Source organism: Ceratotherium simum, chromosome 9 (genome assembly GCF_057802395.1).
Source record: "Ceratotherium simum simum isolate JZ-2026a chromosome 9, ASM5780239v1, whole genome shotgun sequence".
Classification (NCBI taxonomy): domain Eukaryota; kingdom Metazoa; phylum Chordata; class Mammalia; order Perissodactyla; family Rhinocerotidae; genus Ceratotherium; species Ceratotherium simum.
Window position 1 is genome coordinate 61,435,331 of NC_141908.1, and position 24,073 is coordinate 61,459,403.

General features: G+C 38.4%; 1 long non-coding RNA gene across 1 annotated transcript; it reads left to right on the forward strand.

Annotated features, from left to right (window-relative positions):
- The first annotated feature begins 490 nt into the window (after positions 1-490).
- Positions 491-21,893, forward strand: LOC147916317 (uncharacterized). The gene is made up of 3 exons (XR_015553233.1): positions 491-641; positions 1,779-1,924; positions 20,723-21,893. It is a non-coding gene; the product is annotated as an uncharacterized LOC147916317 (long non-coding RNA).
- Positions 21,894-24,073: the final 2,180 nt, after the last annotated feature.

Consider the following 24,073-nt stretch of genomic DNA (forward strand, 5'->3'; position numbering starts at 1 on the left):
AGGGCCTTACAATTGCTGTAAGCCTCTAGCCTATTAGGTCTCTTGTCAGCTCTCTGAGGATTGCAGCTGGGTGGGGCTGGCCTCAGGCACAGGAGCACCCAATTGTTTCAGGCTTTGGAAGGTGGGGCAAACCTCCTATGTGGGTCTTTGAGAAGCACAAGTCTTCTGCAGCTGACAAGCCCTGTTGCCCACAGGTCCACACACACAGTCAACACAGTCCTGCCCCGTGTGAGCGCCTCAACCTCCCCAAGCGGACCCAGTCTCACCACGGCGGGATCCCCACACACTCCGCCACCGCCCCACACTCTCCACCCGTGCCTTGTGCACACCCTGCCCTGCTCAAGTCGGCTCAGTTGCCAGGCTGCAGAGAATCCAGTCACCAATCTATGCAGGCCCACACGTTGCCTGAGGGCTTGTTGTTGGGTGGGGCCAGTCTCTAGGGTGGGCTGCTTGCCCTGGCTGAGCTGGATTAAATCGGTGCTCTAGTGGGTGTAGCAGACCCTGGGCTAGCAGGCCTCAGGGGGAACTCCAATGGCGTCTGTGTCAGCACGCTCACACCAGGCCACAACAATGGCCGCCGCCAATGTCCCAGTCCCTGGAGAGGTCTCACCCCTCACCGAGATGCACTCAGGGCCTATTAGGTGAGTCTCTTGTCACCAAAGCACTGTGCACCTTTCTTTCTGGTGATTTTAGGATGCTTTCTGGAACGGGTGAGTTTGTGCGTGGGCCCTTTAAGAGCCAGTATTAGTTTCTTTGTGAACCGGGTTCTGGGGGTACCCCCAATGCTTTAGTAGCAGGCACAGTCAGATATTATGCCGCTGGTCTCGATTGTGCTGGGTCCACAAAATGCCCCCAGCGGGGGCGCTCCCCGGCTCAGGGCCCCGCGCCTCCAGGGAGGCTGCGTACCTGTGAGCTGCTCCCGGTGGCCGTGAGGCTGGCGGCTTGTGAAGGCGGCGTTTTTCCTCTCCAGAAGGGAGTCTCTGCCTCTTCCTCCTCAGTTAGGATTGTCCGTTGTTGCAGGAGTTCCTCTTATCCAGTTTTCAGTTCTGTCTCAGGGGTAATTTTTCCACGAGTAGTTGTAAATTGGCTGTGTCCACGGGAGGAGGTGAGTTCAGAGTCTGCCTACGCCGCCATCTTGACTCCGCCGTCTCCTCTTCTTTTCTAATATAGGCACTTAATGCTATAAATTTTTCCTTAAGCACTGCATTAGCTGTATTCTATTAATTTCAAAATGTTTTATTTTAATTTTGATTTACTTCAAAATATTTTTAAATTTCCCTTGAGACTTCTCTTTGACCTATGGGTTATTTAGAAATGTGTTGTTAACTTTCCATGTACTTGAGCATTTTCCATATACCTTTCTATTATTGATTTCTAGTTACTTCTGTTATGGTCTGAGAATGTACTTTTATGATTTCTATTGTTTTAAATTTGATAAGATTTGTTTTATGGCCTTGAATATATCTTGTTGCATATTCTCTATATACTTGGAAATAATTGGGAATTGACCATATATTAGAATGTTTCAGAATACTACAAAAGAAATGACATGTTAAATGGTGGATAGATCACAAAAAAGCCCAATTATTCACCTCATGTCCATACCCCTTGCAATGTGACTTGGCAGTTTCTTGCTTCACAAATTGGACTCCATTTCCCCACCCCTTGAATCTGGGATGGCCTAGTGAGTTGCTTTGGCCAATGGAATCAATGGAAGTGATAGTGTTAAAGTCCCAAGTCCTGAAGAACCTTGCCCTTTTCTTTTCTCTCTCTTGCAGCCATGCCGTCACCATAAGAGCAAGAATGGGTTAGCCTAATGGAGGATGAGAGAGTAGGTAGAACAAAGCCGAGTCACCCCAGGTAATTGAATCAACCCTGCCTGGCCCAGATCAGCAGAGTTGCCTGCCCCACACTGACTGCAGAGGTATGTGTGAAGCCAGCTGGGACCAGAAGAACTGCCCAGCTGACTGACAGACCTATGAGAAACAGTAAATGGTTGTTATTTTAAGATTCTAAGTTTTGGGATTGTTGATTAAGCAGCATTATTGTGACAATTGATAATTTCTATATGGCCGAAGCCTAAATTTAGTTACCCAAAGTATGTTTACATGGAAACATATATAGACACTAAAAAAAAGCTTATAAAGACTTTCAGGCAATTAAATTCAAGGTATCACAAATTTTGTGGTGACAAAAGGTCATGTTTCCCTGTGAAGGCACATCTCTCCCTCATCCCAACTTTGATCACCTATATCCATTAAAAAAGGCATCCCATTCAGTAATGCTTCTAAAAATAATATGTTTCCCAAACAGAGACAAAGGAAAGACAGTTTAGTCTAATGATTCTGAGTGTGGACTCTGGGGCAGATTCCTCCACTCACTAGCTGTATGGTCTTGGGAGATGATATCTATCGCATGGGACTGTTGAAAGAATTAAATGAATTAATGTATGTAAAGTGCTTAGAATAGTGCATGGCAAGTAATAAATGTTATATACATAAATGTTAAGCAAGTTATTCTTAGTATTATTAAGTGTAGACTTCCTATTAGTGGGAAATTACAAAGCTTATGTACTTGCAGAAAATTACTTCATAAAGAGATAAGTCTTCAAGAAATGATTTTATTAGTGAGGTGGATAAATCTTAATGTGCTTGAAATATTTTATTCTGTTTCCAATCACTGCACTCAAAATGCTGCTTAGACTTACTTGCTGGTAGAGAGTAGGAAGCAGGCAGAAGAAAAGTGATAGCACTTATAGATCAGCTCAAGGAGCAAATGTCCATTCTGTTAAATGTTCTAAAGCAAACTTCCCTGAGGGATTTCAGAGCTATAGAAGTTTGAGGTTAGCAATTCTGTGACTGTACAAAATAATGTGATCCTTATAGCTTTAAAAACATCCTTAAAGTTTTAGCTTTGGTTTTTTGCTGGGCGTAATGCTAATTATATTACCATTCGGCTATAAGGCCCTTTGCATCCTGCTAAAGATGGTGATATTTGAGGCTCCTAAAATAGTTATTTATATTTATATTAAGCTTGATAGATGCTGCTTTAACTTTTTTTTTTTTTTTAAACCACAGTCTGTGTAAAAGAGAGGTTTTTCCAGAGTGGGGAAAAATATTTTTACAGGAATTAGAATGTGAAGGGTCAGAAGAAAGTATAATATAACTGTGTTATGTGAGTATATATGTCTATATTTGTACTCTGGTCTTTTCCAAAAAGCATTTAAGTAGCTTCTAAAAATATATACAATATAACAGGATAAAAATTATTTAAAGGGAACATCAGTTGAAGAACATAAATAGGAAATTGCTTCTTCATTTTGTCTATTCCACTTTTGGTTTTCTCTTTGAGGATTTTTTGCATAGAATAGAAAATCAGGTGTTATGGGAAAGCTGATATTACCAAATTAGTAATAAGGAGACTATATACTAGCTCTGAGAAGTGGCTGTCCCATTTTCAGGTTGAACTACCTAAGCAAAGCAGAATTTTCAGGAATAAAAAGTCATCAGTAGATCTATCTGTCTATCTATCTATCTACCTACCTACCTACATACCTACCTACCTACCTATCATCTATCTATCTATCTATCTATCTATCTATCTATCTATCTATCTATCTATCTAATATCCATCCAGTTAACTCCAATCCACTGATTACTCTTTGGTATCAAATTGAATCAGAGCAGAGGGTTGGGTAATTCTGTGGTCTCTTTAATGTAGATTGTCTAGAACACTTCTCTATAGGGTGCATATTTCTATTTACAACATTCAGTCATGTCTTCCAAATACGAAGTCTTCTTTGGGCAATGCTGAACAGAAACTATAATTAATCTCACATTGCTGAGTAACAGAGGCAAAGAAAAGTATTTATTAGAGTTGAGTTCCAAAAAGTTTTAATTCTTTTCTTACAATAAAGACTATATAAATGGTTTCACAGTAAATAATATTTTAGAAAATTTAAAATGAATATTTAAATAGTCTCACCATTAAGAAATCAAAAGTGTGTGACAAATTCATAGGAAAGGAGAATGTTGAAATGGTTGCTTCCTAATCTGTTTAATGTGGCTAGTTCCTGAAGAAGTGAAAGTTCATCTTGGATGGATTTTGGAGATGGTGGAATTGGGTCTAAGATTAATGGAAAGAAAGCACATGAAGAAAACAAGCACAGAATAACATATTCGAGTAGACTCTAGTGATAACTATAATGGCTCAGATACCATAGGATATCTCAGATTTAGAAACTTCTGGTCTGGCTCCTGATTTGGGAGAATGCAAGTGGTATTATAGACTGATGAGATGCAGAAGGGCCCAGAGCATCTGACTAAGATGGTCTCTAAGACAGAGCCAAAGGCGGGGAGCAGAAGCCTTGTAAACCAACTGGGATGTATGATTAATAAACCTTAATTTAGAAATTTGAGAAGAATTTTATTTGGCAGCATTCTTGGTGGACTGGTCTCTTAAGAAAAGCAGTCATCCTGGGGTACAAATCCTTATCCTAAAAGGCTGGTAAGAAGTCTCATAATTTGAAAATATATAGGGGCTGTGAAGAAAGTTAAATAACGGCCATGTAGGTGACACTTTGAGAGGAGGGAGAAATGTCAAGAGGAAGTTTAGGCAACTTTCTGTGTGATGTGCTATGTAAAACTTACCCTGTACTGCCTCTTGTAGGAAAACTGTGGTAAATACATCATTTTTAAAGGCTTCTGCAATACTTTCTTCTTTTTTTTTTGGTTGATGAGCAGAAATAGGCTTTGTGGAAGCCTAGGTATATTTAGGTTATGGGTATATCTCCTCTTACCTAGGGTTATCCAGTATATTTCCTTTTAAAAGAATGATCCTTCCCTCTAAGAACTCGCCATGTACATCAAGAATTCTCTAGGAGATGGAAAATTATTTCCCCAAGTTTGAAGATAGGAATACAAAATATTAATTCATTTTTTAAAAAAGAGAATAAATCATTATCTCTTCTACAGACACCTACTGCCTAAAACTCTACATCTAACTCCTTTTTATGAACATACTGTTTATCTTATTGAAATAAAATGCACTTTTAACACAAATCAAATTCTTGTAGTTTTCTAGACAGCTGATGTCATAACATTTCTCTATTTTTAAAAATTTGGATCTATTTTATTATTATCCTATATTATTAGTGTAATAAAATACTTTCGTTTAATGTTCTTATAGTCTCCACAGTCCACAACTGTAGACTGAGTAGTGTTGGAGAAAAAGTCCCTGGGGTCTAGTAGAGGGACACATTCTAGACCATTAACCATGGTATATAACAAAGCTGTAAGCAGCCAACTAAATTATTTGAAGTTTAAAAGTGGCCAGCAAAATCTTCAAAGTTATTTGGTGATTGTAGTAAAAAGCATCTGTAATTTTCAAAGGCTACATAAAATCAATGCCAAAGTGAAGATCAATGCTAGTCACAGCCCTGAAAGTCCAGCACAGTTCTAAGGCTCCCTTTACAGAACAAATGTTTCATTATGCTTCGTTTACTACCTTAACATGGAATTCATAGATAATTTAACCTACTTACGCTCACAAATTTAGGAAAATAAATATAATGCCATAATTGTAATATAAAAAAGGAATAAAAATAAAATAATATAAACACGTATTTCAGTGTGTAAATCCATGAGCACGGTTACACTGGAAGACAGAATGATTTCGTGAGGGGCTTGCACGTGTACGTAGAAGCATATTGAATGCAATAGCTCATAATGCAGATTGTATTGTACTAATACGTTGAGGAAGCATGACTGATGATGATATGATTTTCCAAAATGATGAGCAACTCTTGGTTAAGTTCTGAATTTAAAAAATGCACTTTTTCCTTGATTACGTGGTACCACATATATGGTCATTGCATAAAAGAATGCAAAAAATACTTTGTATTTACATGTAAAGTGGAATTAGGTTCTAGGGTCAGCTACACAAATCATGTGGGTTACCATTGCATACTTAACTTGTATAGTCCTAGTCCTCATATTGCAATGTGTCTACCCAACTGTCTACCCAACTACCCAACTGACATACCCACTAACTACCCACTAACTCCAGATTTTAAATATCTTATTATTAATATTTTATTATTAATCTTGTGTTCTCACTCAAGTATTTATTTCTGCCAGGGGGTCCTCCCACTGTTATTCTCAACTACACATATTGGAAATGGAATTCTATCACCTTTCCTTTGTAAATCAATGTCTCTTACCAATTTCTTTAATTCCGTTCACCCAGTCTTCTAGGTCTGACACCTTGGTATTATTTTCCGGATTTTTTTATTGCCTTTATTTTCAAAATTCAATTAATCAGAGTCCTTTTGATTCTTGTTTAGAAATATGCTTCATATCCACCACTTATGTTCCATTATCACCTCAACTGGTCTTGTCTAGTCCTTGAGAATTTCATGAATAGGTTAATATAATAAGCTTTAATTGTTTTTCTGTAATCTCAATTCATTCTAGACATAGCTGGAAGACAGATCTTAAATCGTGACTTTTCTTCCCTATGTTATTCGTCCAGTAAAGAAAATCTTGCAGAGTTCTTTGCTTTTCAAAGTGCACTTGCATGATGCAGGACTGCTGCTTCAGAATCACCCCCAGTATTTGCTAAAGGTATAGATCGCTGGGTGCATCCCACAGCCCCTGAATTAAATCTCTGGATAAGGGTTCTAGAATCAGCATTTTTAGAAAGCAACATAGATAATTCTGACGCACACTAACATTTGAGAACTATTTGAGGGTAATATTCAGCCTAATATTCAAAACCCTTTCAAATATGGCTGCACCTTGTGTATTCCAGTCTATTTCCTACTAGTTCTCATATGAACTCTTTTCTTATAAACAGTCACTCTGGTTGTGCCACGATCAATTTGCTTCGGAGATTCTGGTCAGAACACCCTCACAAATGCCTTATACTTCTTCTGCATGCAGCCTTCCAGTCCTCCCTTTTATTTATTTATTTATTTATTTTTTTTTTAAAGATTTTATTTATTTTATTTTTTGCCCCCAAAGCCCCAGTAGATAGTTGTATGCCAGAGCTGCACACCCTTCTAGTTGCTGTATGTGGGACTCGGCCTCAGGATGGACAGAGAAGTGGTGCCTCGATGCGCATCCGGGATCCAAACCCGGGCCGCCAGCATCGCAGCGCGCGCACTTAACCACCAAGCCACAGGGCCGGCCCTAGTCCTCCCTTTTAATGGAATTTTTCAAGCTATGGTTTAATGAGCACCTACCATATGTTAGGCACTTCATAAAAAACTGTCACTATCCATAAAGCAACCTGGCAATAGTTGTTCCCATTTTACAGGCAAGGACATTGAGACATCGTACAGTCAAGCAGCTCGCCCTAGGCCATAGAAGTAGTAAGGAGTAGAGTTTGATTCAAACCCAGGACTGTCTGACTCGAAAGCCCATGCTCTTCCCAGTGGTGGTTTTCAAGTTGGCTCTGCAGGACCCTCTGATGCAGCTGCTTAACCAGGGCATGTCTGTTCATCTGTGTTATGTTTAGGACTTTCACACAAAGTGACTTTTGAATACAGCTTACATGTTTTTGAAACCCATTGTATGATTTACACAGGACAGTTAGGGCACTCAAATAGAACTACGTTAGATTATTATTTAACTGTTAAACGTGTCAGCTTCTTGGAAGCTAGGTCATAAGCTCGTTGAGAACTGAAGGCAAATTAAAAAAAAAGACGTATCCCTCTTGCTACCTAGTGTAGTAGTACTTGCATTTGGTAGGTGTTCACTAAATATCTGCCCAAATTAAATAGAATCCAGGACAGTGAATATGCACTTTCATTGAATAGGAACCACTCATCCACAAAAACTAGAAATTGAGAGTATCTGAAGGCAAGGACCATCAATTATTTTTAATGTTCCTTAGGGCATTTATAAGAAGATGAAAACTTAATAAATATAAGTTTTAATTGTCATTAAATGTTTATCATCAATTGGCTAGATAGGAAAATGTTTTCCAAAATCTTTGTGTTCAATGTGAAATAAAATAAAGCACAAAATATTAATAGAAAAATTCCACTAACAAGATATAACAAATACTACAGTGAAATACAAAATTTTGGGGTGTTATAGACCCAATATCATTAAGTTCTTCCTTATATATAACTTAAAACTTGTTTGTCCATTATAAAACGTTTATATTACTCCTTTACCATTCTCCCTAACCTCCAATAAATTTGTAGTTTAGCCCCCAAAAGTCCATGTTCTCACATCACAAAAACACATTTAGTGCAAATGAATCGACTTCCTCCTTCATAAAACAGCTCTATATGATTAATGAATTAGTCTATTAAACCTTGTATTGAAGAGGAACAATCAATGGAGTAAATATTTTTCTTCCATTAGGTACAATGTTAACTCACAAGCAAGCCTCTTTGGTGAAGCTATACTTTTTTATAATGTTTTCAGTGTGTTATCCGACAAGAAGAAAACTTCTCAGTAAGGTTGTGGTACATAAATATTAGTAAGCATTGAAGTCCTAACAGCACTGTGTCAAACTTGTGTATATTTATGTGAATTAATGAGGTTTTCTCCTCCCAAGAGGAAAACAGGTTGTTATAGGTTAAATAATGATGAACAAAAGACAGGCAGTGTCAGTGTGATAGAAAGCCTTCAATTCAGAGGCATGACCTTTAAAAGGGAAGGCATAAATAATCTCAACATAATCACTTGGTATAATATTTTGGGTTTACAGTTTAGATAGCAGTAAATCATATTTATTGATTGATTTGATTTTTTAAAATTGTGCCCTTTGGGAAATCACTTCAGTGCAGAATTAAAGCAAAAAGACGGTGATGACAACAAGACTTGAACAACTAAAACATAAAATGAAATACTGGTTTCAAAAAGTCACCCTTTTAATGACATACTATTGTGGAAAGTCAGGTATTTTTAACTCACCTGCAAATTACACAGAGCAAGGAGAAAATAGTTGTTGGGGTAAAAGGGATATTAAACCAATACATTTCATCTTTAGTAATAATCCCAAGTTCCAAGTTGATCCAAGGCTTCCATTATTTAGAATCATGCCAAGAGGACTCAGTTAACATCTTTTCTTCTGTAACATAGTAGAGATAACCCTTCTACCATTCAGGCTGAGCAGTTGGGTTTAGTACCCAAAAGAAAAGGAGGAGGGTGTCATGCTCTGGAGGACTCTGCCTGAAGGAAAGTCGAAAGTTTGTTTCTTCTGATCCCAGAATATATGGGAAAGAGGTAGGCAGACATAGGTGTCTGACTTTCCTCCTTCAGGCTGATAAATTTGCGAGAAAGCCAAAAATAGAGTAGCTTTTGTTTCATTCTCCTTTTGGAATATTGGTGTGAGGCTGCCATTTAGGGTGGCTCGTGTGTCAACATGGCAGGCAATAGTGTGGACTGGTTGATGAAGGTGGCTGGAAAGGTGAGTCTGAGGCAGCATTCCTGGCTCCACAGTCCAGCTGTGTCTGCAAGGTGTCTTGCTAGGAGCTTGCCCAAAGTGGTTTGCTGCAGTGATGGGCGATGCCCGACACTCAGTGGGAGTTACCACGAGACTCCGTGAGGACATCTGCACAGCAAGCAAGGTCTGATTGGGGGTTCAGTCACTGAAGGTTGGGTGGGTAGAGGGTGGAGTCTCCCCGGCCACGACTGAGCAAAGGAAACAGATCTTGTATTCCTCAGTCATTCAGTTTGGCACACCCAAGGATCACACCAGCCATCCCACAGTAGAGCCAGGGTAAGGATGGCAAGCTGCATGGAAGGGATAATCCCTTGAATTCTGTCGGCTTTCCCATATACCCAGATGCCAGCTTGGGAAGAGGAGGGTGAGTAGAACAGTTCCGATAGGAGCTGAACTTTGAGTTGATTGAATATTTGACATCAGAGAGACTGTTTAAACTGAAACTGTTAATTGGCAGTTTTGAGATAAGTCTCTGTCCTCTCACTTCCCTCCAAATGGGATGGAGTATTGAGAAGAATATTAAATGAGTTATAGAAAATAAAGAAGTTAGACTTTTCTTTGCTCATCTCATGAGTAGTGTAAATTTGAGAATTTGCTAATGAGTCTGCTGTACCTCTACCCCCCGCCCCCCTCAGTCCTCACTCTTCAGCTGATATCCTGGCTTCCTTTTTCATTAAGAAAATGGAAGGAATCTGAAGAGAACTTCCACAAATTTCCATCACTACATTTACTCACCTACAAACTTCTGTGACCATATACTCTATTTTCATTTCAGTAGCTATAGGGGAATTATCTGATCTTCCATCCAAGGCCAAACACTTCTAGTAGGGCACTAGATTCTGTCCCTTCTTGCCTATTACAACACTTCTCACTTCTCTTTTGAGTCATCAGTTCTTTCGTTGCTGCGAATCATTCCATCATAAAACAATCATGGTGCTGTTTCTGTTCTGTCTTAGTCAGTTTGGGCTGCTACAACGAATAATCATAGACTGGGTGGCTAATAAAACAAACATTTATTTCTCACAGTTCTGAAGGCCAGGAAGTCCAAGATTAAGGTGCTGGCGGATCTGGTGTCTGGTGAGAGCCTGCTTCCTGGCTTGTAGAAGGCCATCTTCTTGCTATGTCCTCACACGGCAGAGAGCAGAGGGAGGGAGAGCAAGCTCTCAGTGTCTCTTCTTTTAAGGGCACAAATCCTATCATGAGGGCTCCACTCTCCTGACCTAGTTACCTTCCAAAGGCCCCACCTCCTAATACCATTACATTGGGGGTTAGGATTTTAACATATGGATTTGAGAGGAAGATGCAAAGATTTAGTCCATAACATGCCCATTGAAAACAACAATAACAACAACAGCACTGCCACATCCTCTTAATGCAATTTTACCCTCCTTCAGTCCCACATCTCTGCTTTTTTTTAATAGCAAAATTTCTCAAATGCTTCTAATTTCTCTCTTTCAGTTCTTCTTAAACCCACTGCAATGTGTTTTCACCCCAAACATTCCACTGAAACTGCTTTTATGAAGGTAACCAATGACTTCCATGGTGCTAAATACAATGGCGAATTCTCCATCTTCGTCAGATTTGACCCCTCCACAGCATTTGGCACAGTTAATCACTCTCTTTTCCTTTTTTCTTACCTCAGTGGCTTCTCCTTCGCAGTTTCTTTTGTTGGCACCTCCTCATCTTTCCAACTTCTCAGTGTTGGAGGTCCTAAGGGTTTGCTCCTTGAATGTCTTCTTTTTTCTATCTACACATTCCCTTGGTGATCGCATCCAGTCTCATGATTTTTAATATCATTCCATTTTTTTGTCCAGCGTGAAACTGTCTTCTAAACTCCTAACTCCTACAGTAAATTGCCTATTCAACAACTCCACTTGGCCATCTAATGCACATCTCAAACTTCACATGTCCAAATGAAACCTTTTGCTTCTTAGTTGATGGTAACTTCATCCTATGGTTGTTCAGGCCAAAGAGCCTTTTAGTCATCCTCGACGCCTCCTTTTCTCTCACAATCTATATCAAACCCACCAGCAAATCCTAGAATCCAGCTTCTCACTACCTCCACTACCAATACCACCACCACCATTTTTCACTATTTCCGCTTTTGTCTCCCTAGAATCTGTTCTTAACATAACCAGGGTGACGTTTTCAAGTAGGAGGTCATGTGACTCCTCTGCTCAAAACCCTCCAATGGCCCCTGTGTCCTTGAGTAAAAGCTAAAATTCTTACCCCGGTCCATAAGCTCCTGCATAGTCTTTCTGCCCCCTCGCTCCCACCTCTTTACCTCATCTTCGACTGCCTTCCCCCTTGCTTACTCTGCTCAGCCACACTGGTCTCCTGTTTTCAAACGCTCTAGACACATTCTCATCTCAGGGCTTTTGCATTTGCTGTGCCTTCTGTCTGGAAAGATCTAACCTTGATATCTGCATGACTCAAACTCTCACCCTATTTGTCTTTATTTTTCAAATGTCACATTCTCAGTGGGGCCTTCCCTGATGACCCCATTTAAAATTACAATCTCTACCCCCTAATCTGGCATTCCCTATCCTTTTTCTGCCTTCGTTTTTCTCCATAGCTTTTATGACTTTCTAATATCCTATGCAACTTATTTTATATTTAATAGGTTTGACTTCAATGTTGTGTGACTATGTCAAAGAAGTAAATGTTGACTGTTTTTAATTTGCTAAAGACAGTGCATTTAGTTCACAGGTTGACAAGGACAGGGCTGAGCACATTTAAAAGGACCTCTGTTATCTGGAAAAGTGTGAAGGAACATAGAATTTGTTTCTTGGGCAGTTTATGGAGGGAAATTTCCAGGAGATCTTAGGAATACTGTTGGTTTATATAAAAGGAAAACAAAAAGTGAGAGACCTCATGCAGAAAGCTGTGCTGTCTTCATTCTCCCTAGGATAATTAAATTTATATTTATAGCAGGTTTAAGTTTATTGTACTGTTCTAGGAGTGAGAGAAAAGTCCCAAAGATGTCTTATGCTCTGCTGTATTAGTGGTACCACGCTCTATCTACATCAGAGCGTAGGAGACAGTGAGGACTACAGTTAAGACTTACCAAACCACAGTGGTTCTTGAAAATTAGTGTGGGTAAGAATCACCTGGAGCAGACTGGGGGATGGAGAAGCTTGTTAAAAATGCACATTTTCTGGCTCTCCCCTGAGGCACTCTGAACTGGGAGGTGAGGGGGCCGGGTTTGTAATCTGCAGATTTAACATACTGCTAAAGTGATTCTGATGTGGCTGGTCAAGCCACCTTCCCTTGTGAAACACTAACCCATTGGTGATTATTGTAGAATTGAATTATATAGTCAGAAGAAATCTGAAAGGAATTTCTAGAGAATTTTATGTTTTGGTAGAACATTGAAGGATTTGGGGATCCAGATGGTGTTCTTATTTCTTATTTCTGTTGATGATTGTTTCTTTGTAAGAGAAGATGAGGAACTTGAATAGCTGGAGACATTGGTGATGTCAGATATCTGGATTTCACTTCCTGTATCACTGTTTATAAAATTGGAATGATGGAGTCCTAGCAAGGGACTAAGTTTATTTTACAAACACCAAAAGAACATGTTTGAAAACCAGCACCTGCTCAAAGTCAATATTTGAGATGGAGAGAGAAATTCCTGAGAAGGGTGTAAAACTAGATGTTATGTGGTTTAAGAGAAAATGTAGTTATGTAGTTAAGAGAAAAGAAGCTGCATAATGGAGAGTATTTGTGAAATTACAAAACATTAGGCCTTTCTTTTGTTTGAATTATTTACAACAAGCGTGCAATACTTTTGTAAGTAAAGTATGTAAACAAATACATAGATAACTAAGAAAATGGGAACAGGCTACGTTTCTGGTCAAGCGGATCATTTACAGGGACACGAAAGTTAGCTAAGATTCGGTTTGCTGCCATGGCACCTGGGGCAGGAGTGGCTCCATGTTGGGCCTAGAAATTTATTTCAGCATACCATTTCTCAAATTCCTCAGCTTAAAATATTCAATATGCCAGAGTGCCATATTTTGGGGTAGCATGTCCTGAGCCCTGTCAGAGACATTTCAAATCTGGAGGCTTCCTATGTCATCTAACCAGCGAGGAGAGCACACTTCTTATCCCAACTAACTAGCTGATTGACCTTAACAAGTCACTCAATCTCTCTGGACCTCTGTTTGCTCATCCATGAAATCACAGAAGTGGATTATGTAATCTATACAAGGCTCCTACCTTAAAGACAGATCTATGAAATTGAAATTTGCATCTTTAAAATTAATTTCCAGCTCAGAGACATAGTACATTTTTGTTTCCTTGCCAATCAACTTTTAAAAAATATGATGTTCATTAAAATGAGACTATTGAGTATTAAAATTCCAGTTGTATTTTTAAGGAGAATCTATATATCTTACTGAGATCATCTTTTTTTTTTTTGCTTCAGGTTGTTAGCTTGTTGATTTTGAGTTTTCTGCTGCACTTTTGAACACTACTCAATTCTACATATACCCTTTGTATTCCAATGAAATTAAACTAAATGTATGTCACTTCTCATGTAGGAATGCACAAGAAAATAAACAGTATATAGCCACATATTTCAGTAGATTAAACTGAGCTAAAATTATCCCTCATGCTGGCTCTGTAATAGGCTATTGATCTCAGATTGCATTTTTCTGTTTCTTTATAATTGAGTTTTGTTCCCAAATGAAAGAGCATGTTCAGTTTCAGATTGTGTTTAGTGAAATAAAAACTGCATCTGGGATCAGTTTTATCATGTGCTCAATGGAGAATTAAGTGTGGAACACTGTAAGTATTAAAGAACAAAGTGTACCACCTTCTTGGAAGAGACTTTTTTCCAAAAAAGCTAAATTTTAGATCCTAACTGTTTAAAAAATTCTGCATGATTATATCCACAAATCAGAATATATGCAAAACTACAGAATTTTCTCATATGAATGAAAACTAATGGAAGATATGCTACAATTACATAAATTAACCCAGCTATAAGAACTAAAAGAAACAAAGACTAAAGGAAATAGGACAGAGGGTTTAAAAATAAAATAAGAAGATCTTTAAGTAGAAAATCGTTGTCTGCTAAAACTAGAAGTAATTTTCCATCTTAGGGTGGACCTTCCTTTGATTTTTTTAATAGCAATGAGATGGAAATTTTAGGAAGCTAAGAGAGACAGATCATTCAAAGACTTTTGCGTGCCCTTTATTCTCTATCAAATGCAACGCTCCCAATAATATTCAGAAATTAATCACAGTGCTTTCAGCCCTCTAACTGGAGGTGAGAGTCTTCAACTGTCCAAAAAGTCCTGGGTCCCAAAACTCTTAATTTACTCGTTGGTGATTGTGTGCAGACGACAGAGGGTCTGATACTCATCCAATGGCCTGTAGGAGGCATGTGGCTACGGCTGAAACGAAGTAGGGGCGTTTCTGACCCTTTTTGTCACTCTCCCTTGGTGGGGGAGGGAAGAGATAAAGTGCCTGTGGTGAAGTTTGGTTACAAACATTCACCTGGAAAACTTCCCTACTTCTCTTGCCCAAAATCCTGGAAACAAAATGCTGTGAAGGTTGTGTGTTGTGGTGGTGTTCACATTGGAAAGGACAATGTGAGCAGAGGAAACACTTAAGTGAGAAGAAAGACAAATGAACTTATCAAATCTTCCCTATCAGATAGCATGACTGCAGGAGATCCCCACCGTGCCTACTGCCATTTCCTTGTTTCCCTTTGTGTCCCAATGTGTGGTTTCGGAGGTACTCATGAGTGACGTAGTCGCAGTTGTTGCATATGGTTGCTGAGGAATGTTTTGCAATGATAAACAATTTGTTCTATTCTTATATTTGTGTGTATTTATGTCTAGATATAAGGTGCATTAAGTATGATACCACATTGGCAACTTGATGGCTATTGAAGTTAGGATTGGGAACAGTTTTATTTTTCTAAAGGATTTAATAATATTAATTAAAGTTTCAAAAAATTAAACAAAACTATTGACTTTCAATAATTTTGATTTAAAAATTAATTTCTTTAATAATTGTGTCTTTTAATTTTAAGCAATAGTTTTGAATATTTTAAGAGAAAAACTATTTGAAAATATGTGAGGAATAATTTTTCAATTTTTTAACATTTACTTTAGCTCACCTTTTTGATACAATTATATCCACATTTGAACATTTTAAAAACAATTACATTTACTTTTTAATTCTTTAAATAATTGGGGATGAGTATGTCAATACTGTGATAAAAATAGAATAAAACTAGAAAAAAGTGGAGTCTTACTTTTTAAGCACTTCCCTAAAAAGTGAAGCTCAGGAAAGAAGAAAATTGGGGAAAAAAAAGGAATATAAAATTTAAAAAGAAGCAGTCTGCTTAAATTTTTAAAAGCTAGAAACAAAGCAAAAAGTTTTTTTCAAGTATGACCCACATGAAAATCATGAATAGGACATTATAAAAATTTTTAAATTATGATTTAATTATTGATCAAAACAAGGAAAATAGGCAAGAAAATTATTCTCAGCAAACCCACAACTTGAATAGGTCATGTGAAATCCCTGAAAGTTCATATTCTTTTCTAAATAAAGATTTAATTACTGGTTAAGATGATGAGAATGTATGTTAGCCTCCATTTGTACTTGGCCCTGGTTCCTCGAATGTTAAGGATAGATCTTTCTTTGTCTTCCATTCTGTCTAAGCTCACTCCTTTCAGGCTTCTGTCCCACAACCTCACTGAAACTCTACAGATGAGGTTACTAATGCCCTACACTTTCCTACTTCCGTGGTCAATTCTCAGTCGTCATCTTACTTGACTTAGGAGCAAACTGTGATACAGTCAGTCAGTTACTCCCTTCTCCTTGACAGACATTTTTGCTTTTTCCTATGACTGCGTACTTTCTTGTTTTCATCCTATCTTATTGGTTACTCCTTCTCTTTGGCTGTTTTTTTTTCTTCTCTCTGTCTTCTATATGTGGGAGTGCCCCAGGGCTCAGTCCTAGGCCATCTCCTCTGTATCTGCACTTATGCCTTAGGTGATCTCTTCTATTCTTGTGCTTTTTTTTTTTTGTGAGGAAGATCAGCCCTGAGCTAACATCCATGCCAATCCTCCTCTTTTTGCTGAAGAAGACTGGCCCTGGGCTAACATCTATTGCCAACCCGCCTCCTTTTTTTCCCCAAAGCCCCAGTAGATAGTTGTATGTCATAATTGCACATCCTTCTAGTTGCTGTGCGTGGGACGCGGCCTCAGCACGGCCGGAGAAGCGGTGCGTCAGTGTGCCCCCGGGATCCGAAGCTGGGCCGCCAGTAGCGGAGTGCGCGCACTTAACCGCCAAGCCACCGGGCTGGCCCCTATTCTTGTGCTTTGAAATACCATTTATACTGACAACTTCCAAATTTATATCTCCTCCCTAGCATTTTTCCTGAACTTCATATTCAAATATTCAACTGCTTAATTGCCATCTCTTTTTGGGTGTCTAATAGATATGTCATACTCAAGATGTCTAAAGTTGAACTGTGATACTAACCCCAAAAGTTGCTACCGCTGCAGTTCTATCTCAGTTAACGATAACTCTATCCTTCTGGTTGCTCAGGCCAAGCAACTTGTAGTCAATTCTTGACTTCTCTCATTCTTTTATACTTCTCATCTCGTTCATCTCTCAGGAAATCCTGCTAGCTCTATTTTCAAAATATATCAAGAATCCGATCAGTTCTCAATATCTCCATTGCTACCACCTTGTTCCACCCTACTATCATCTTTCACTGCACTAGCCTCCTAACTAGTCCCCTGTTTGTACCTTTGCCCTCTGTGGTGATTTAAAATATATTCACAAACTCTAACTCTTCAAAAGATAGAGCCTAATTCCTTTCTCCTTGAGTGTGGACTGAACTTAGAGACTTGCTTCAAATGAATAGAATAAAGTAAAAGTGACAGCGTGCATCTTCTGAGGACGGGGTCATAGAAACGTTGCAGCTTTAGCTTCTTTCTTGTGGATCACTTCCTCTGGGGAGACCAGATGCCACGCTATGAGGACACTCAAGCAAACCTATGGAGAGACCAAATGGCAAGGAACCGAAGCCTCTTGCCAACAGCCAACATGGAACTGAGACTTCTCGCCAGCAACTACATGGGTCAGCCATCTTGGAAATGAATCCTCCGGCCCCAGTCGAGCCTTGTGATGCCCATAGTCACTGCTGACACCTCGACTGTAACTTCATGAGAGACCCTGAGCCAGAATGACTCAGCTTAGCTGATTCCAAATTCCTGACCCACAGAAACTGAGAAAAAAGAGATGCTTACTGTTTGAAGCTGCTACGTTTTTTGGAAATTTATGTAGAAATAGATAACTCGTATACCCTCCTTTAATCTATTCTCAAAACAGCAACCACATGGATGCTTGAACAATATGTCAGATCATGTCACTCCACTTCTTACAGCAGTGTGATGGCTCACCATTTCCCTTATGGTAAAATCCAAAGTCTTTAATGGCTGTTATAGACTGAATGTTTCTGTCCCCCAAATTCATGTGTTGAAACCCTACTCCCTAATGTGATGGCATTAGGAGATGGAGTCTTTGGGAAGTAATTAGGATTGGATGTCCTTATAAGAATGGGTTTAGTGTCCTTATAAGAGTACTAAGAGAGCTTACTTCTCTCTGCTCTCTGCCATGTGAGGATACAAGGAGAAACACTATCTCTGAAACAGGAAGTGGGGCCTCACCAGACAATGAATCTACGTTCACCTTGATCTTGGACTTTCTAGCTTCCAGAACTGTGAGAAATAAATGTTTGCTGTTTAAGGCATCGAGTCTGTGGTATTTTTGTTATAGCAGCCCAAACAGACTAAGATGATGGCCTACAAGGTCCTATAGGATATGGCCCCCTCTTCCACTCTCTTCCTCACTGCCCTCATCTCCTTCCCTCCTCACTTACTCAGCTCCAGCCACCCTGTTCTCTTTGATGTTCCTCAAACATCCTCGGAGTACTCCCACCTTAAAGCCTTTAGTGGTTCCTGCCACACAACTAACTCCTTCATTTCCTTCACATCTGCTCAAATGTTACTGTTCCAATGAGGTATACCCTGGCTGCCTATTTATTTAACATTGCACCCCTATCCCTAGCTCTGGGAGTCCCCATGCCATTGATCCTGTCTTAACTCATACTAACATATGATATAATTTTTTTTTTCTGTTTATATTATATAATGCTTATTGTTTTACTATCTCCTCTCCCAAAGAGCAGAGATCTTTGCCCATTTTGTTTATTGATCTATCCCAAGTACCTAAAATAGTGCCTGGCAGATAGTAGGTACGCAATATATATTTGTTGACTGATTTCCTCTTTCTTAGAGTCTCACTTTTTAAGTACTTCCCTCAATAGCAGGCACCCACTCAATATAAAGCACTGAATCCTGAAGTTTGCATGACCAATTTGAGGCTTTTAAAGCATATATGCAAACTCCATGAACATAGCCTTCATCATTCATTCATTTAACAAATACTTTTACTTGAGTGTTTCTTAGATGACAGGCATTTTGCTTAGCCCTAGGAATACAAGCATAAATAAAAAATATAGCTGTAGTCTAAAGAAAATTATAGTTTAATAGGAGGAAAATGACAGCAAACAGTTCATTACAGGAGATGGGATAGGGTGGAAGCAGTGATTAGTTTAGATTTAAATATGTTAAATTAAAGGTGCTTTGGAGATATCCAAGTAGAGATAAATGGGTCTAGAGTTTATGAGAGATGTTTGGGAAGACATGTAGATTTGGTGTCGTTGTCATATAGGAAGTGAATGTGGTCACTCTGGAAGAATGTATGCAGTGGAAAAAGGAGGTTAAGAATCTAATTTTGTGAAACATTAACAGTCGGAGGGAGAGGATAGTTACAGGGGCTGTTTACCAATATTCCTGTTCTTTTCCTTCTGGGCGTAGGGGAGTATTGCATTTCTCTGGACTCGGAAGTTATGGCGGTGCAACTTGCTTTGGTCAATAGAATGTGAGCAGAAGTGATGTGTATCACTTCTCGGCAGGAGCTTTAAAAGGCAATACATGAGCCAGCTGGTTCCCTTCTCCTTGCCTTGATGATTATGAAATGTGTCGAGATGGAGCTTCTGTCCCCATGTTTCCCCAAGTGGCGATCAATATTGAAGCCCCTCAAGACCTGTTCTGGACTTGGGATGTGAGCGAGTAATACACTTTTGCTGGGTTATGCCACTGCGTTGTTTGTTACCACATTATAACCTAGTCTGTCCTAATGATTCAAGGAGGGCTTTAAGAAAAGGAGACTTTCAGGGAGCCTGAAAAAGAATGGTGCAAGAAAGTTTCAAGAAAATGAAGATGTCAAATGCTTCATTGCAAGATATAGATTGAAAAGCGTTCACTTGATGTGGCATTTAGAGGGTCATTTGTAATTTTAGTAAGTTATGCAATGTGCAAAAAACAGTCCCTTTCTATGGTTAACAATCGAAGAAAAAAGAAATACAGGTCAGGGCTGTAGCAAAAGTGAGGCTGTTGCTGTAGCCATTTCTTTGCCTCTCATTTACTTTGCAAATGTCAGCAATTGGCTTCTGATCTCACCAATTTCTCCCTTCCCTTTTCCCTGCTCACGTTGAACTTTCCTTCCTCTGTGCTCCTTCCTCCCTTCCTTCCTCTCTTGCTGTAGGCTCCCTTTAGAGTCTATCACAGCTTTCTCCACCTTTTCTCCGGGGAACTTCTTAAAAGAGAAGCATGTAATTTCAATTCGTCATTCTTCACCTCTTCAGCTTACTGCAAATTGACTTTTGACCTCATGAATCTACTGAAGTGTCTCATGCCAAGGAGATTTTTCATAAAAACCACACATAATTCGTTTTTTTTTTTTTACTTTCTGCATAAATCTCTTTAATTTTGTATTATGGCACAGTGCATGATGATTTGCTGAGTAGTTCATTTTGTATTAGCCAAAGAGAAAATTGAACCTGTCAGTCAAACTGCATGGAATAAGAAATAATATATTTTTATTAACAGTAAGCAGAAACATGTACAATAAAAGTATTTTTGTGTCACTTGAAACATTACCACCGGTTGCAGGTTTTGAAGGTATGCCAGGCAGCTTACTTTTTATTTTTTCCCTTTTGGCTTACAGTCACAATACTTGAGCACAAATATAATGAAGTCTTGTTCAATTTGAGACCCTCCTATAGTACCACAATAATATTATAAAGATTTTTCAAAGACATTTCCTCATTTAATCCTCAAACAACTTTTTGAAGGGTATTTAATTTTCTCCCTATTTACAGATGAAGAAACTGAAATTGAAAAAGGAAGCTCAATGCCCACATGCGCGTTGCCACAGGTTGTGAGTATGTGTTTTTCTGGCTCCAAATTTAGGGCTGTTTCTACTATGCCCCAGCTACTTGGATGCAGTGCATGGGCACAAGTAACAGCATAGATACAGTGACTCTTCCAAGTCAATTTAGTTTTTAAACTGACATTTTTGTTCAAACATTACAGGACCATACATTTCCCATAATTTTAAGCTATTTTGAGGGCTTATCAAAATGTTATATATTGAATGAGCTTAGGTGTTAAATGAGTTTGGGTTGGCAATAAGGAGCCACCATCCACTTTAACAGATATTCTTTCACACCACTGCTTTGAACAGACACAGCTACGTTGCCTTTAACATAGCGATGGGTGTTTAGCACTCTCTGGCAGTGAGAAGAGGTTAAAGAAGTTTGGGTAGAAATGGTGAGAAAAGTAATTGGATATGATTGTTATCTTAAACATAGCCACCAGGCTGTTGATTTAAGTTTTAGTCTGTCCTAAAATGTCGTAGGTATCCCTGGCTATTTATCAGTGTCTATGAACCTACAAAACACTACTCTATCTGTAAGGCTGATATGTATATGATGAACTAAAATCTAGGCTCTCTACATGCCTTTTAAAATTAAAGTCATAGATATGTGGACACCCAGGTTTAAAAATCTGGCTTTGCTTTTCCCAGCTCAAATTTCTATTAACATTCTTCTCAAAGGCAGCCTCCTTGAGGATATGCACAGACTGCTGGAAATAGTCAAGACAATAAGATTAAGATTAATTGGCTAACTCAGCAAGAGAAGGAATTCAGGGAGTTTGGTTCTAGAAGGAAATGAGCACAAACAAACAGAATGAGCAACCACTTATTGGAATAAATGGAATTTTTTAGTTTGATGCATATTTAAATTGGGGAAAGAGTGAGTTTTTTCAGGAGTTAAGCATGATCAAAAGTCTGGAGTTGAAAGGAGAGTACATGCGGGAGACAGTGCGGCCACCTGCCCCCCAGGAGAGGTGGACGGGGCCAGCAAGGCCAGATTACTGCACAGTAGAGGCTGCTGCAGGGGTTAGAGTGCATCAAAGAGCTGTTGAAGTTTCTTGTTTTCCCCTGTATTGTTTAGATATAATTGACATACAACACTGTATAAGTTTAAGGTGTACCACATAATGATATTACAATATCATTGATATATTGATATATGATATATATATTGATACACTGATATATGTATATATTATCATGAAGTGATTACCACAATAAGCTTAGTTAACATCCATCACCTCACATAGTTACAATTTTTTTTCTTGTGATGAGAACTTTTAAGATCTACTTTCTCAACTTTTGAATAAACAATATAATATTGTTAACTGTAGTCATCACGCTGTACGTTACATCTATTTGGCCTGATCCTGGGTTTTGGAATTTGGAAGGAAGTGACCAGACTCTGGAAGATTAGCTATTACTGTTTTACAGAATTTTGGATTTCATAGACCAGTGCAGTTCCTAAAAAATTCTTGAGAACTAATATAGAGTTGTCAAATATTTATTTTGCTAAGGAAGGAGGTTAAGAAAACGACAACAACAACAAAAAAGTAAATTACCACATATTATCTCCACTATTTCATAAAGGAATCAAATTTTAACGTCAAATTAGTAGGAAGGACATACTGCCAGAGTAAAGGACAGAATATTAGAATGAATAAGCTCGCTGCTATTAAAGACTTGCTGCGTTGTCCTTATTTTCTCATTTCCCTTGTACCAATAAAACTTTGTCACATACCTGCATGTCTACTCAGATTGATGTCTGAGATCTCAGCTAAGAGAATATCATAATTATTCAGGCAAAAGATGATGAGAATCTGGGAAAGGAGAAGAAAGAACAAGTGAAGGAAGGAGGATGATGATGGAGGAATGATAACACCTGGCGACAGATTGAATGTAGAAGATAAAGGAAGAGAGTGAAAGACACCTACAAAAATTACATTGTGACCTGATAGAGTTTTTCATCATTGGTATTGCACATAACACTGCCCTAATTCATCTCTTAACAGATCCTTTGGGATGTCATGTCAACTGGTTGATGTCTTGCTGTCTTCTTTATGAGGACCAGAAACCAGAAATGCAATTTGCCAAACGTGTGAAGATCATGTTTTTATTAGTGATTGACGAGTTAAAATATTTCTCTGTCTATAGCCAGAGTAAGATTTTAAAGGAGGCAAGAAAGTTGATTTTAAAGGAGGTTAGAAAATTCACTTTACTGAATGAACATCATATAGTCATTCAAGCCCTTCACAAATTTTTTTTTTTAAAACAGTTACCAGGATTTTTAGAGTTTATTACCGACATTTTGTTCTTGACTCTTGAGAATTGCCATTTAGTAATTGCCAGGTTTTACTGTTGTAGTTGTAGAGTTTCTGATTTTTTTCTTTTTCTTTTCCAATAGAATGATGTTATGATATAAGTAGAGGTAAAAGAGTTGTTATATTTGAGAAAAAAGAGCAAAGATGCTTTGTGACTTTGGAAATTATATTTCAAGGTTACTCACAAGAGGATATCTTGTTTAGGGAAGAAAGTGCATTCTTTTTTTTCAAGCAGGAGATTTATTCAAAAATAGATAATGGCAAATGTGTTCTTTGCTGAATGTTAATCTACAGCATTAATTTAAGATGTTCTTAATCTATATTTCTGGACTTCTTTTAAATGTCAAACTCCAGAAAGGCCAAACTGGCTCACTCCACTGCTACATAGTAGCTAGTATTGTCTTTGCTGCAGGGCAATTGAAATGAAATTTCGAAGTATATTGAAAAAGTTACCAGCTCACTTGTTATGCAATAGCTTGGAATGTGAATATCTGAAAGAAGAAAAATTCAATAAATGGCTGTAGAATGATTTGCTGGAATTCACAACATAGTAACAAGAATGAAGGAATTAAGTTGTTTAATTTTACCCTTAGTGCTGGTACACAGTTTCAGCACCCAATGAGAAATCTGCATGCATTTAAATAACTTAAACAATTATTAAAAGAAAGTTGCAAGAAATAAATGGCATTTATATAAAAATGAGACTGGGTTCAAACTGCTAGTGCTTTAAAATTTCCAAAAGAACAGGTTTCAGTTCAGAACAGGATTTAGTAACAATTAAAGGAATTTCAGTCCCTTAATCCTTTTGCGATAACTATATTCGTCATTTAACCATTTTACAAGGAAAGGAATAAAAACGTTAACGTTGAGTCTGGGGGGGAGGGCGAAAGGGGTAAAACGGCACATTTGTGTGGTGACGGACGGCAGCTAGACTTTTGGTGGTGAACATGATGTAGTCTACACAGAAGTCGAAA